Source organism: Meriones unguiculatus, chromosome 3 (genome assembly GCF_030254825.1).
Source record: "Meriones unguiculatus strain TT.TT164.6M chromosome 3, Bangor_MerUng_6.1, whole genome shotgun sequence".
NCBI classification, from domain to species: domain Eukaryota; kingdom Metazoa; phylum Chordata; class Mammalia; order Rodentia; family Muridae; genus Meriones; species Meriones unguiculatus.
This window is the reverse complement of record NC_083351.1, coordinates 32,750,618-32,764,366: the sequence shown is the minus strand read 5'-3', so window position 1 is coordinate 32,764,366 and position 13,749 is coordinate 32,750,618. Positions and strand designations below refer to the sequence as shown.

The 13,749-nt window shown below is 44.3% G+C and overlaps 1 long non-coding RNA gene across 1 annotated transcript; it reads left to right on the top strand.

The window, feature by feature from the left end:
- The first annotated feature begins 7,468 nt into the window (after window positions 1-7,468).
- LOC132653031 (uncharacterized) lies at window positions 7,469-13,259 on the top strand. The gene is made up of 3 exons (XR_009590665.1): window positions 7,469-7,740; window positions 10,694-12,274; window positions 13,064-13,259. It is a non-coding gene; the product is annotated as an uncharacterized LOC132653031 (long non-coding RNA).
- Window positions 13,260-13,749: the final 490 nt, after the last annotated feature.

The window sequence follows — 13,749 nt, the reverse complement described above, 5'->3', positions numbered from 1 at the left end:
TGCACTGGCAATGTGCTAAAGTTCTGGATTCAAAATCCCGGCCCTGCATACAACTGGGTTGTTCTCCCCACGCTCGGGAGGTGGAGGCAGGAGGATCAGAAGTTCAAAGCTGCGGAGGATGTAGTTCAGTTGGTAGAGTGCTTGCCTATCAAATAGCTCCCTGGGTTCCGGATGTGAGGGCAGGAAAATCAGGGGTTCAAGGTCAGCCTCTCCTACCTATTCAGCGAGTTTAAGATAGGATATCTGAGACCCTTGTCAGAAAAAAAAAAAAAAAATCTAGAAATGCAAAGTCATTCTCTCCTACGCTGGAGAGACGAGTGAGCAGGATCAGAAGACTCAAACACTCTTGCCTCCTTCACAGTGAGTTTGAGGCCAGCCTGAGATTCATGAGCACCTATCTAAAAGGAAAAAACCTGGAGCTGGAGAGACAGGAGAGGGGGTGGGGTAGGGGAGAGGATGAGGTGTCAGAAACACTTAATGCTTTTTCAGAGAACTAAAGTTCAGTTCCCAGCACTCAGGTCACGATGCTCACGACCCCCTGTAACCCCAGCTCCAGGGGATTTAGCATCCTCTTCTGCCCTCCAGGAGCACCTGCATACAGCTCTCCTCTCACGCGCTCGCTCTCCTCTCTCTCTCTCTCTCTCTCTCTCTCTCTCTCTCACACACACACACACACACACACACATGCAATCATACACATTTGTGTGTATATATAAATTAATAAACTAATTTAATTAAATCACAATATAGAAATCTAGGAATTTGTTTGGAGGTTGTTTTATCTGTTCATTTTTGGTTTTTTTGTTTTGTTTTGTTTTTTGTTTTTGTTGTTGTTTTTGAGACAGGCTCTCATTACATGGCTTTGGAACTCACTATGTAGATCAGGTTGGCCTCCAAATCGGAGAGATCTGCCTGGCCCTGCCTCTCCCTCTCCCGTGCTGAGACTAAAGGCATGCACCACCACCATTCTCATTCCTTTTTTTTTCTTTTTAAAATGTTAGTTTATTACCAGGTAGTGGTGTCACATGCCATTAATGCCAGCACTCAGGAGGCAGAGACAGGCAGATCTCTGAGTTCAAAGCCAGCATGATCTACAGACTTGAGTTCCAGGATGGCCAGGGCTACACAGAGAAACCCGTCTCAAAAAAAAAAGTTTATTTTTATGTGTGTGCCTGAGCATATGTCTGTGTACTACATGCATGCAGGAGCCTGAGGAGATCAGAGATGACCTGGACCAGCAGGTCACTCTACAGTGACAGTGTACTGAGAGAGAGGACCAAGAGATCAGAAACTAAGCAGAAGGATAAAGTTTGGGATGGGGAGGTCTCGCACAAACTATGTCTATTAAGAAGCACAGCATCTTATATACTATTTCCAGGGCAGAAATGGGACATAGTAAGCAGAAAGGATCATACAAACGGGACTAAACCAGAGGAAAGCTAATCAAACAGTGTTGCCTAAGGGGGAACACAGGATACCTCAAAAACATTACAGCCCAAGCACACCGCAGCCTTTGGACCGATAACCATAGCCCCATTCAGTGGGAAGAGTTGGGTTCTCAGAATCTGAAGCAGCAGCTTTCCTCCTAGGCCCTGGCTTCAGACCATTACAGGCCTTGCCAAGCATGTTTCTGGTTTTGAAGAGGAGTTAGGTACATTCCTGGGAGTCAAGAGAACAGAAGCTGAAGCAGAGGCATTCTTTTTTGTTTGTTTTGTTGTTATTGTTTTTTGAGACAGGGTTTCTCTGTGTAGCCTTGGCTGTCCTGGACTCACTTTATAGACTAGGCTGGCCTCAAACTCAGAGATCTGCCTGCCTCTGTCTCCCTGAGTGCTGGTACCACAGGCTTGCACCACCAGGCCCGGCTGAAGTCCAGGCATTCTCAGGACCAACTCTCAAGGAGGCATTTCTCTGAGGGCTGTCAGGAGGTGTTTTGATGCCAGAGGAGCTCTGTTTAGATCTTACCTGTTGGATACCCCTGCACACTCATATATGAATTATTAGTTGGACATATCATTTTGCCAAGGAGTAAGTTTTCTGGAGTAGGTTATTTGTTTTAGGGACTGTACAAGGCAAACACTGGTCACTGGGTGTGTATATGTGTGTGTCAAACTTCTGATAGTCTGGATCTGTGTATTTATTCTGCACAGTTGCATCAGGATAGACTGCAGCCAGGGCTTAGTTAAGGTTAACTCTTTCTGGTTCTGTTATACTCAGCAGGGGCCTTACTCCGAGCCCAACCTACTCTGAAGCAAAGCAGCCTTATTCTGAGGTTAGAATAGTTCAGTACAGCCATTCTTTCCTAGAGTACTGTCCACACAGATGCCTGACATGTCACCCTATTATAGTAAAGGCGATAAGGAGCTAGGTTTGGTGGCTTATGCTTGTAATCCCAGCATTCTGGATAATGGCTAAGGCAGGAGAATCGTCCTGAATTGAAGGCTCACCTGGCCTACAAAGCATCCAGACCAGCCTAACCTAGAGTGAAACCTTGTCTGAAAAAAGTAAGTAAATTCAGATTCCAGTCCATTGTATAAGAAGTTAGAATCCCTCAAACACATCTTGGCCCAGCAGATTTACCATCAAGACACACATGATATATCTGCCTCCCATTGAGGGGGGCCCCTGCAGGTGTCAAACATCGAAGTGAACCTCTCAAAGAGACAAGAAAGAAAACACTGTGCAGCTTGACTTCATCAGCCTGGGTCAGACTTCAGGGAGGCGGGCAGCTCCTTGTCAGCATACTTAAAACACAGTACAATTTGGGAAAAGGTTTCCAGGCAACAATCAGTCCAATTCCAGGATAATAAAGCTTAAGACGTGACTACACCAGGAGTGAGGGTTCTGTACTGGCATGGAACTAGTGTGCTCTCTGGCCAGTGGCATACAGGTCAGCAGGCCTCACAGCACATGTGACATCTCCCCTCAGGATGGGGGAGAATCTGAGATGACCATCTGAGACGTGTGGATGAGGTCTGCCTCTATAGCAAATGGTTGGTAAGGGACTGGAGAAATGGCTCAGAGGTTAAGAATCTGGCTGTTGTTCCAAAGGTCCTGAGTTCCCAGCAACCACAAGGTGGCTGCTAACCGTCTATAGTGAGATCTGGCGCCCTCTTCCGGTGAGCAGGCACACATCCAGACACAATGCTGTATAAATAATAATTTATAAATAATAAATTTTTCTTTTCTTTTTTTTTTTTTAAGATAGGTGAGGTCTGCCTCCACAGATAGCAAAAGTTCACCAGGTCATTTACAGAATCCACTCTCAGCCTTCTGGATGGAAGGATGGAAGGCAGATATTTGATTTTTAATCTCCTCTATCAAGGAGACATCCCTGCATGTAACATTCTTGCTTCTCTCGGAGTTCTCCATGAGAACAAGGACCTTTGTGCCCCCAACATCTCATGCTAGTACTTCCACCTTCTTCTGCATGGACTCTCTGTTCTTTTTACTGCTGAATCGGGGCTTCCTGAAAGTCTGAAGTACAGCGCTCAGGAGGGACCTTGCCAACTAATGAACTGCTGAGTCACTGCTGTAACCCAGCTGCCTCCTTCCCCAACTCTGAGATTACAAAGTGTCACGTGTAAAGTGTAACACCAGCCCTCCAAGAATTTTTCTAGTCAGGTTGGATGTGTATTGTTTTTCAAAACTAATCTGTTTTCTCAGTGTGGCGGATCAAGGCTCTAATCCCAGTACTCAGGAATTGGAAGCAAGATCAGCCTTGTCTATGTAACACTTTAGAGGCAAACCTGGGCTACATGAGACCCTGTCCCTAAACAAATAAATAAAAAGTATTATTTTGAATGGTATAATTGTGATTTAGGGCATTACCCCAGCCTGCTTTTTGTCCCTGTATGTGTGACACTAATCAAAACCAACCTGGGGAGGAATAGGCTTTTATTATCTTACGCTTCATGTCATAGTCTGAATCAAGTCACCAGAGGCACTCAAGCAGGAAGCTGGAGGCAGGAACTGAAGTAGAGAGTCAAGGGACTCTAGCAGCCTGAGCATTACAAACATGGCTCTGGCCAGCCTTGCCCTTCCCCCACCCCCTCTGCCTTGCTAAAAACCCTAAGATTACATTCCTAAAGCTAGCCACCAAGGTCTATTCCTTTATGCAGCCACTTCTTCCTCCTGAAGCTGACCAAGAAGGTCTAGCTATCTAGCTATCAAAGTATTGAAGTCTGGCAATCAAAAGCCCCTTTTGACTCACCTAATTAACATGCCCAATTAAAATTAAACACCTTATCCTAACACTGGTATTTTCCTTTTTTACCTTTATAAAATCCCGTTTGCAGGGGCTGGATCAGTGGTTAAGAGCACTGGCTGCTATTCCAGAGGACATGGCAGCTCACTATTGTCTGCAACTCCTGTTCCAGGGGTTCCTATACAGACCTACATGCAGTCCAATGTGCATTAAAAAAAAAAAATCCCATTTGCCTATGGGTCATGGCTGTCTCCTCTCTATCCATACACAGTCCTTTCTGAATTAAAATTCCTCTACACTATATCTTCTGTCTTTACCTCATATTCCCTGCCCTCTGTTCCTCCGGGGCAAATAAATCTCCTTTGTGCTGAGAACTTGGTCTAGGGGTGTCTTGTGCCAATACAAGCCAATACTGGCTTGTTCTTCATTGCTTGTTCAACTTGCTTCTGGATATGACCCAGGAACACCTGATCAAGGATAAACAATGGCCTGCAGCCTCTCATGTCAGTCATTAATCAAGAAAGTGTCCCCACAGACAGGCCCACAGGCCTGTCGGAGGGTCCTTCTTCTCAAGTGTTTTGTTTTTTTTTTTTTTAAACAAAACAAAACAAAACAAAAACAGTGTTTCTCTGTGTAGCCTTGGCTGTCCAGGACTTCCTTTGTAGACCAGGCTAGCCTCAAACTCACAGTGATCTGCCTGCCTCTGCCTCCCAGAGTGCTGGGATTACTTGTGTGCACCACTGAGCCTGGCTCCCAAGTGACTTTTGTGTGTCAAGTTGACAAAAAAAAACGAACCAACATAAACACATGTGGGCTTAATAATTGCCATTGCGTTAACGAAACTAAATTAAGCTTAGTTCTGTCCTCTTATTGTTCCCAGAGAAGCCTAGCAGCCCCAACAAACTAGGCTCAGCCACTTGTCCCCAGTACACCAATTTAACGTACAAGCAGGGAACAGCCCGATGATTCATTGTCCCATCGAGGGGGGCAAAAGATAGTGTGAGGCTTATATATCTAGACAGATGGTATATTCTTAAGCAAGAATCTCCCTGTAAGGAGTTGGGGGTTGGGGGGAAAGGCCGAGCCTGGGAGTTATTTTGGTCATTTCAACAAAGCTTCCAGGAGCACCTTATCTTGGGGGCAGGCAGCCAGGGGAAGAGAGGATGGGGACAGAAAGAGAAAAGGCTGTGGTTGAAAGGCATCCCTGCAGGCCCGAGAAGCAGTGCGGAAGTCTGTGGATTGAATTAGTGTACTGAAACTAAATCAAAATGCAGCTTTTAAAGGCCACGCTGGGCTGGGCTGGAGGCAGAACACCAATTTGAAACAGATACTCAGCCAAGGTCTCTTCGCATAGGCTCTTAGGGGCAGCCTAAGACAAGTCCTGTGGAGAGTGAGGGGGGTGGTCCTCCACTAAGAGAGGCCTCAGCCTACCCAGAGGGACTTGGGATGGTTTGGCAGAGCAGAGAGATTTGGTAAGTCCTGCAGAGATCCAGTTAGAAGAGGGGAGAAGTACGTAAGGGGAGCTGGGGAGTTGGACAGGCACATAGAAGAGCAGGATGAGAATCCCAAACAACCTACGTTTAGGGAACTTCTTGCCACTTATTCAGGTTCTTCAACGGTATCAAAACCCTGTCTCGGGAGAATTTAGAAAAGAAAAGAAAAGAAAAGAAAAGAAAAGAAAAGAAAAGAAAAGAAAAGAAAAGAAAAGAAAAGGATGGATACTTTTGAGAAAAGGTACCATGAGGAGGAAGTTTAAGTATTTTGGAAAACTGGGAACCCATGCTTTTGAAGAGAGCCCAGGGTGTTCTTAAGGACTCCGGACCCTGCTGACAGGCATCCCCCTCAGTATTTCCGGCAGCAGCACAGCCTCTTGGGGAGGAAGAGGAAATGGCAGCAGACCTTGACCACACCAAGCTCCTAGCTCAGGCAGTACCCAGGGAACTAATCTCACAGGCACTTTGAGAGAAAAGAAAACAGACAAAAGATATCACGAGCCACTTACGAGAGTGTGTAAGGAGTCCAGAGCTAAACAAGGGAGGGTAAGAAAAAGAGAAGTATCACATGATGGATTATCCAGAGAGAAGCTAGAGAGGTTAAGACCTGCTAAACACTGCATGTGGTTTTGGTTTCAGCAGAGTTATCTTGGCCTGGACCTGGAAGTCCCAACAAGCAGACAGAATTCTCCCGCAGTCAGAGATGGGGATAGAAAAGAGTAAGAGAGGACAGAATGAACGCCAGGATCCAAGAGTTAGACCTCAGTGCAAGAGCCCACCAGTCAAGACCGTGCTTGGTCTATGCCACAATTCCATTTTATAGGCAGAGCAAAGCACCTAGCTGCAGTGAAGGGGTTCATTGGGAAGTCAAACTTGTTTACCTAGACCGCCTGTCTGTGTGATCCTCACACAAACAAAAGAAAGTGGACTTGGCAAAACACCCTGCCTATCCCTGTCTCCAGGTGAAGGCCAGGGTGAAAACATGTTTTTCACTGAGAACTCAATAACAAAGCAGCCAAACAAGCAGCTCTCCACACCGGAGATGAGCTGCCACCTCCTGATGCTTTCTGGATTGAAAGGTCCTTACTCCAAGCACCTGTCTGACACAGGGTACCAAATGTAAGAAGATGAGGAGGTGGCTCTACAGGGGTGACATGTTTATTTCAGAATAAACCTGAGAAGGGTTCTCATCAGAGAAGGGGGAAGAGTGGACTTTTCTAACAGCCTGAGGGTTTCAGCAGATCTGAAATGAGGGGGCTGAGTTCCTTCCTAGTCAGCCACACAGGGTTAATGGTTAAACTAGAACATTCAGCTTTGTCATGTTTTGATTTAGATGCTATTTTGAAAGGGTTAGACTAACTTTGTAACCTATATGTCTTCTAAAGCCTATAGTTTTGAGTTTTAGGTCCAGGTTAAGCTAAAGCCTCTTAGTACCTTTCCAGAGAGTGAAGGAATGTGACCCTATCTGTGAGGACATATTTAAAAAAAGGGCAAGCAAGCAATGACCTTTACTCAGCAAAAGAAGGACCAGACCCTTGTCCTTGAGATAGCGTTTCTTAACAACGAACCTAGACTTCTTCTGAGTAGCTTTTGACCTCCAGCCAAGAGCCCGCAGCCCTAATCTTCAAGGATGAACTAACCACCCCCACCTTAAAGTGCAGCTGCATCCACACTTGGCAGGACTGGCCAAGCTTGAGCACCTAAGACTAACCAATTATCTTACTTTATAGCTTCCTCATCCAATCCTAAATTGCCAAAACTAAAACTTCAAATTTCCCGCAATTTTTCTTTTAAAAACCTAAAGGCCTTTGTCTCCCGGTGCCACTCTTTGCTGACCAGCAAGGGTGACCCCGTTGTACAATGGTTAATAAACCTCTTGCTTTTGCAACGAGTCTTGGTCTGGGGGAGTCTCTGGGAAGGGCACGATTGAACTCCTGAGCTGTGAGACCCCAGGTCTTACATTTTTGGTGCGTTTGGCCGGGAAAGGGCGTGCTCCTTCCCCAACCCTCATCAGACTGAACTCGGAGGTCGAGCTCGGAACAGGTTAGTCTGTTTCTGTTTTACCAATCTGTTTCTTGTCAGAGATGGCTGCCATGAGGCAGCCTCTCAATTAGATTTCTGTGGTACCAATCTGTTTCAGTTTAGGCGCCTATCTGGACCTTTTTGGTCATCTGATCAGTCATTGCGATTGACAGACTTGACAGACGGTGTCAGAATATCGCTTGACTGGGAACTGGGGACGCCCACTTTCCGTTTGGGAGGTTGGATCTGAGACGGTCCTCCTCCGGTCTGATTTTCGTAGAGAACGACCGCCACCAGGCAGCCGTTCTATCAGAGCACTGTGGTACCACTCACAAGGGTGTCCTTGTTTGATTACTTGCCTGATTCTTTGTGTTTCTGTTGTTGTTGCCTCTCTGACTCTTTTGACAGGGAGATGGTCTAGCTTGAGAGCATCTGTAGAAGGGGTTCGAGTCCCCTGAGTGGTTTGAGGCCACTTGCCTGGAACGGTTTCATTAAGGCAGACAGACATGTCATCAATGCCAAGTCCATGGGACATCCTGTAGGACACTCAGCTTGCCCCTTTCTGTGAACAGGGAGGAGCAGAGAGATTCTGCTCCCTCAGCAATTTAAATCCTGTGTTTCTCATGTATGTATGTATTTTTCTGTGTCTGTTTCTTTGTAGACTTGGACTGATAAAAATTTGGACAGAGGATAATTAAAATTAGAACTTGGCCCGGGAGTGCACATGGCTGCATGGCAGGACACCAAGCAGTGTGCTCTCCCTCCCGAGGGAGCCAAGGAGGGAGTGCTTTCGGGTGGCTGGGGAGACGTGTGGAGCTGGGGCTGGAGCTTGGGCAGGCAGTGCTCAGGCACTTGTGCGTCTGTGGAATAACAATGCACACCCAGCAGGACATGGGCTTGACACGCCATCCCCTTGTTGCGATGGACAGCCAAAGAGCATGGGGGAGGGGAGAGGCCCAGCCAGGAAGCAGGTTCAGGACCTGCGGGGGAGGTAAGCTACAGTAGAGCTCACAAGGGAGCCAAGGGAGCAGGCAAGGCTCATGGGCTTGCTGGGTAGAAGTCCTTAGACATGGCTAGGCGGGGATTGGCACGGTAGCTGCTCCATGATAGGAGCTGCTCTGGCTGCCGAGAGTGAGGAAAAACTCCTCCCCCTTGCCTTCATGCCAGCTTAGCAGGGAAGTGAGCAGCAAGAGCTCACCACGCCCTCTTGCTCCTCTCTTCCCTCCTCCCACCTAGGGGGCTTGCAACTTACAGATCAAACAGTAATTTAGAAAAAAAAAAAAACTGCACTTGCTGTAATGTTTAGAATTACAGCTGAGTCTGTCTGTTTAAATATATGGCCATTATACGATTGTTTTCAACTGGTCTTAAATGGTTGATATGATAAAAAAAATAATTGGGTATGTTTTAAGGTTAAATTCAAATTCTTGTTTTAAACACGTATACGTGCCTATGTGTTTGTAGGGTCTATAAATGCATATGTTTAAATAACAACAATGTAAATTGCCACATGGTGTGGCTCAGGGAAAAATAAAAATAAAGGTTACAAAATCTCTGAGTCAAAATGATTTTATTTCCTTTTAGGATAAGAAAAAAGTCTTATTCTAAGTTGATATTGGTTCTGAAGATTGGGTTGTTTTCACTGATAAATTTTGGTCTTAAAATCTGGTTTCGACTTTTAAAATTATGGTTATGCTTTGTAAATTCACTCCTAAAAAAGATACTTTGCTTTAATATTGCAGGGACGAGTTTTAAAAATTGTTTAGATGTTTAAGAGGATAAAACATCTACAGTTTATCAGATTTTTTAAGCAATAACCCTTGGACAGTGTAACAAAAAAAATTAATGAGAGTTTTCCTGTTGTCTAAAAAAAAAGAGTGAGCAAGAGATATTAAAAAAAAAAAATAGCTTGTCTAAAGCAAAAATGTCGGTTAAGCCAGAAAAAGAAAGCTAGGAACCTGAAGGTATATAGGATGTTGCAGAAGGTTAGTGGATGTATTATATAAAGCCTGAGAGTTAATATGATTTAAAAAAAAAACTGTATTTAAATATGTTATAATTCATTTAAAAGGCTGGTGATTCTTCATTGCAAAATGTTTTTTTATGCTCTTTTAAGGGAAAAAAAATTCTGGCTGATAGGTTTGGTATGGCTAAAATAATTCATACAGTTTAAAAGTGTTCTGTACTGTTCTGTTATGCAGTTGGTTCTAAAACTTATTTAATCACTATGTTAAAACTTTTGGTTGTGGGGGATTATGGATGCTCCACAGTGTTTGCTGTATCATCAACAGCACCTAATGGCTATGTTTGGTATTGTCAGTCACAGCCTGTGCTAACACATGGCTAGCTGCCATGATGGTTCAGGGATAGAGAGCACGTGAAGCTGTAGTTTTGCTGCCATATTTGTTTAGGACTTCCAGCTGAGTTCAGTTACACGTGGCCAGCCGCCATGCTGGTTCAGAGATAAAGAGGGTGGAGACATGAGTTTACCACCATTTTGTTTAGGTCTCTCAGTTATGTTCAGTCCTCTGATTAGTGTTAAGTGCAAAGCTTTTTACTGTTCAATTTTAATACAAAGTGGTAGGATCAGTAAGATTTGCTAGCCTCTCTATGAACTGTATCTGATTAAAATGTTTGCTTTAATTTTAGTTCAGAAAGAGCAGACTTAAAGCTATGCTAACGACTGCAGTTGGTTAAGCTGTTGAGCTCTACCTAGTGTCTTTGTATAGGGTTTTTTTTTAAGGTTAAGCCTAGGATGGGTAACTATAAAGTTTGCCTATTTGTCTTAAAATATATAGTTCTAAAACATGCATCTCAGAAATATGCTAAGACTAGATTAAATAGCATTCTGTTTTATAGGACACAGTTTAAAACAGATGATAAAAACAAAGAGTAACTCAGATATGCTGGCCCTCAAGCTTATCAGAGATCTGATGAATATGGCATTTTAACATATGTAAGTTTATTGTGACAGAAAGTCCCAAAATCCTGGCAGTAGCTCCCCAAGGTCTCCGAGAAGATTTGGACAACGACAGATGACTGCAACTCTGGATTGTGGTATGCTAACCACTGGGCAATACTGCCCCAACTGGCCCACTGCTAGGGCCCAGCCTAAACTGTGGACAAAGCCGGGGACACCTGAAGAGCCATTGTCTCACATTGTGAGAGGCAAGGTGAGGTCAATCTCTCCTGTTCCTCTTTCCACAGCAGCAGTTTCTCATCCTCTATGCCTGATGGCTGGACTGCCTCTGCTCAGAAAGCCAGGAGACTACATGAGCCAGGCACACTGCCTAGGTGATAGACTAACTAGTCATCTCTGTCATTTTGATTGGTACATTTACTTAGCTCATAATTTATCCTTCTCAGGTCTCTGATCACATTGACAGCTAGGCTGAAAGGCTAGGCTTAGTTAACAGTAACTTGGCAGTTAAAGAGCAGACAGTTAGGTTCACTATCAGCTCATTGGACAGTTCATTAGTTAGTTAAAACTACTGGGTACTATATCTTTTGTATAAAAAAAAAAAACAAAAAACAGGTTTGCCCTGCTCACAGGCTTTACATCAGTTGCCAATGTCTTATATTAATAGTTAAATAAAAAAATATATAAGGTTTATATAGGGTCTGAGGATATAGGAGTTCAGGTTATAAAAATCTAAAAAATGTTGGTCTACATACTGATCAAAGTGTCAATTTAATGGACGTCAGGTTAACACTTAAGTAAAAAAAAAGTACAAGCAGTTTCTCACGCAGGCAATTTTACTTAGCCAAAATATAGGAGGGTTTACTCAAGGTTGCACAAAGCCTGCTGTCTGGTTACTATGGTTGCACGGAGTTTCTCAGGGTCAGAGCAGTCCACTGTAAGACCACCAAGGTCAGTCTGTGAGAGACTGGACTTTAAAAAATAGCCAAGAGGCTGAGTTCCGCTGCTCAGATGCCGTTAACTCCAAAAAGGCTGCCACATGGACACACTTGTTTATAAAAGATATAAAACAAACAGCTGACTGGTACCAATTCTGTTGGATATAGTTTTTATCTGTTACTCTCAAAATGTTGCTGTATTAGATTTGCTGATATGTTACTTTTCTGAGTTTCCTTTTGTGTACCAAAAATTTATATGAGTTTATAAAAATCAAAAGGTCATAAGACCTAGATCTGGCATAGCTCAAATGGATCCCAGAAGAGTTTTTCCCTGGTGTTGGGATTCCTCACTTTTTCCATTTAACAGACAAATCTTAACTTCTGTCTCTAGTCTGAATTTGTCTCAGCAGATTTTCACCTGGTTGACTCTGGGCTGCAAACTGAAATCTGGACTTGTTGGAAGCTGACATGACTGCTCCCTGTCTCCTCAATTGGATCCACTAACCAGAGACTGTTAAGGACTGCCTCATTGACCAGCCTTTGACTGGCTCCTAGTAATCTTTACCCATGTACTCTCCCCAACTTTTGACCAGCATTTCAGCCTCTTTTAAACTGAGATTTCAGCGATCCATCATCAGCATGAAGAAATTCCAGAAGACGGATCATCGGCCCATTGTCCCATTCTACAGGCTGAAATGTTGAGTCAAAAAAAAATTTTTTTTTCTTAAGATAAAATTCTCACTCTGCAGCTGCTTCATGATTGAAGCAGTTACAAGGAGAAGGGGGAAATGAAAGGGTTAGACTAACTTTGTAACCTATATGTCTTCTAAAACCTATAGTTTTGAGTTTTAGGTCCAGGTTAAGCTAAAGCCTCTTAGTACCTTTTCAGATAGTGAAGGAATGTGACCCTATCCGTGAGGACAGATATAAAAAAAGGGCAAGCAAACAATGATCTTCACTCAGCAAAAGAAGGACCAGACCCTTGTCCTTGAGATAGCGTTTCTTAACAACGAACCTAGACTTCTTCTGAGTAGCTTTTGACCTCCGGCCAAGAGCCCGCAGCCCTAATCTTCAAGGATGAACTAATCACCCCCACCTTAAAGTGCAGCTGCATCCACACTTGGCAGGACCGGCCAAGCTTGAGCACCTAAGACTAACCAATTATCTTACTTTATAGCTTCCTCATCCAATCCTAAATTGCCAAAACTAAAACTTCAAATTTCCCGCAATTTTTCTTTTAAAAACCTAAAGGCCTTTGTCTCCCGGGGCCACTCTTTGCTGACCAGCAAGGGTGACCCCGTTGTACAATGGTTAATAAACCTCTTGCTTTTGCAACGAGTCTTGGTCTGGGGGAGTTTCTGGGAAGGGTGCAATTGAACTCCTGAGCTGTGAGACCCCAGGTCTTACAATTTCAGGTGGCATGTAATCACAGGAGGGGAGGGAGCTGGGATGGGGTTGCATCTGAGCCTTGCTCTTGTTTTTGCAGGCTAATGTGGAGGACCTGAATTTGATCCCCAGGACACACCTTATGGAAAGAAGGAACTGATTCCCATAAGCTATCTTCTGACCCCCATATGTGCACTGTGACATACTTGCAGACACAAACACACACACGTAAATAAATGTAATAATTATTTTAAATTTTAATAAAAATAAAACCAAAATATATTAAAAAATTTTAATTTATGCATGTTTGTGCGTGCATGCCACATATGTGCAGGTACCTGCAGAGGCCAGAGAGGGGGGTTGCATTTTCTGGAGCTAAGTTACAGGTTGTTTTGAGCCTCCTGACAGGAAAACTGGAGATGAAACTCCTGTCCTCTGGAAGAACAATTAATGAGTCACTTCTCCAGCCCATAATAAGAAAGAAATCAGAGCTGGGGATGGTAGTGCACACCTGTGATCCCAGCAATCAGGTGGCAGAGGCAGGCAGATCTCAGAGTTCAAGGACAGCCTGGTCTACAAAGCAGGTCCAGGACAGCCGAGGCGACACAGAGAAACCATGTCTCGAAAAACCAAAAAGGGGGCCAGGTGTGGTGGCATACGCCTTTAATCCCACGCGCTGGAGGCAGAGGCAGCCGGATCTCTGTGAGTTTGAGGCCAGCCTGGTCTACAAAGGGAGTCCAGGACAGTCAGGGCTCTGTTACAGAGAGAAACCCTGTTTCGAAAAAC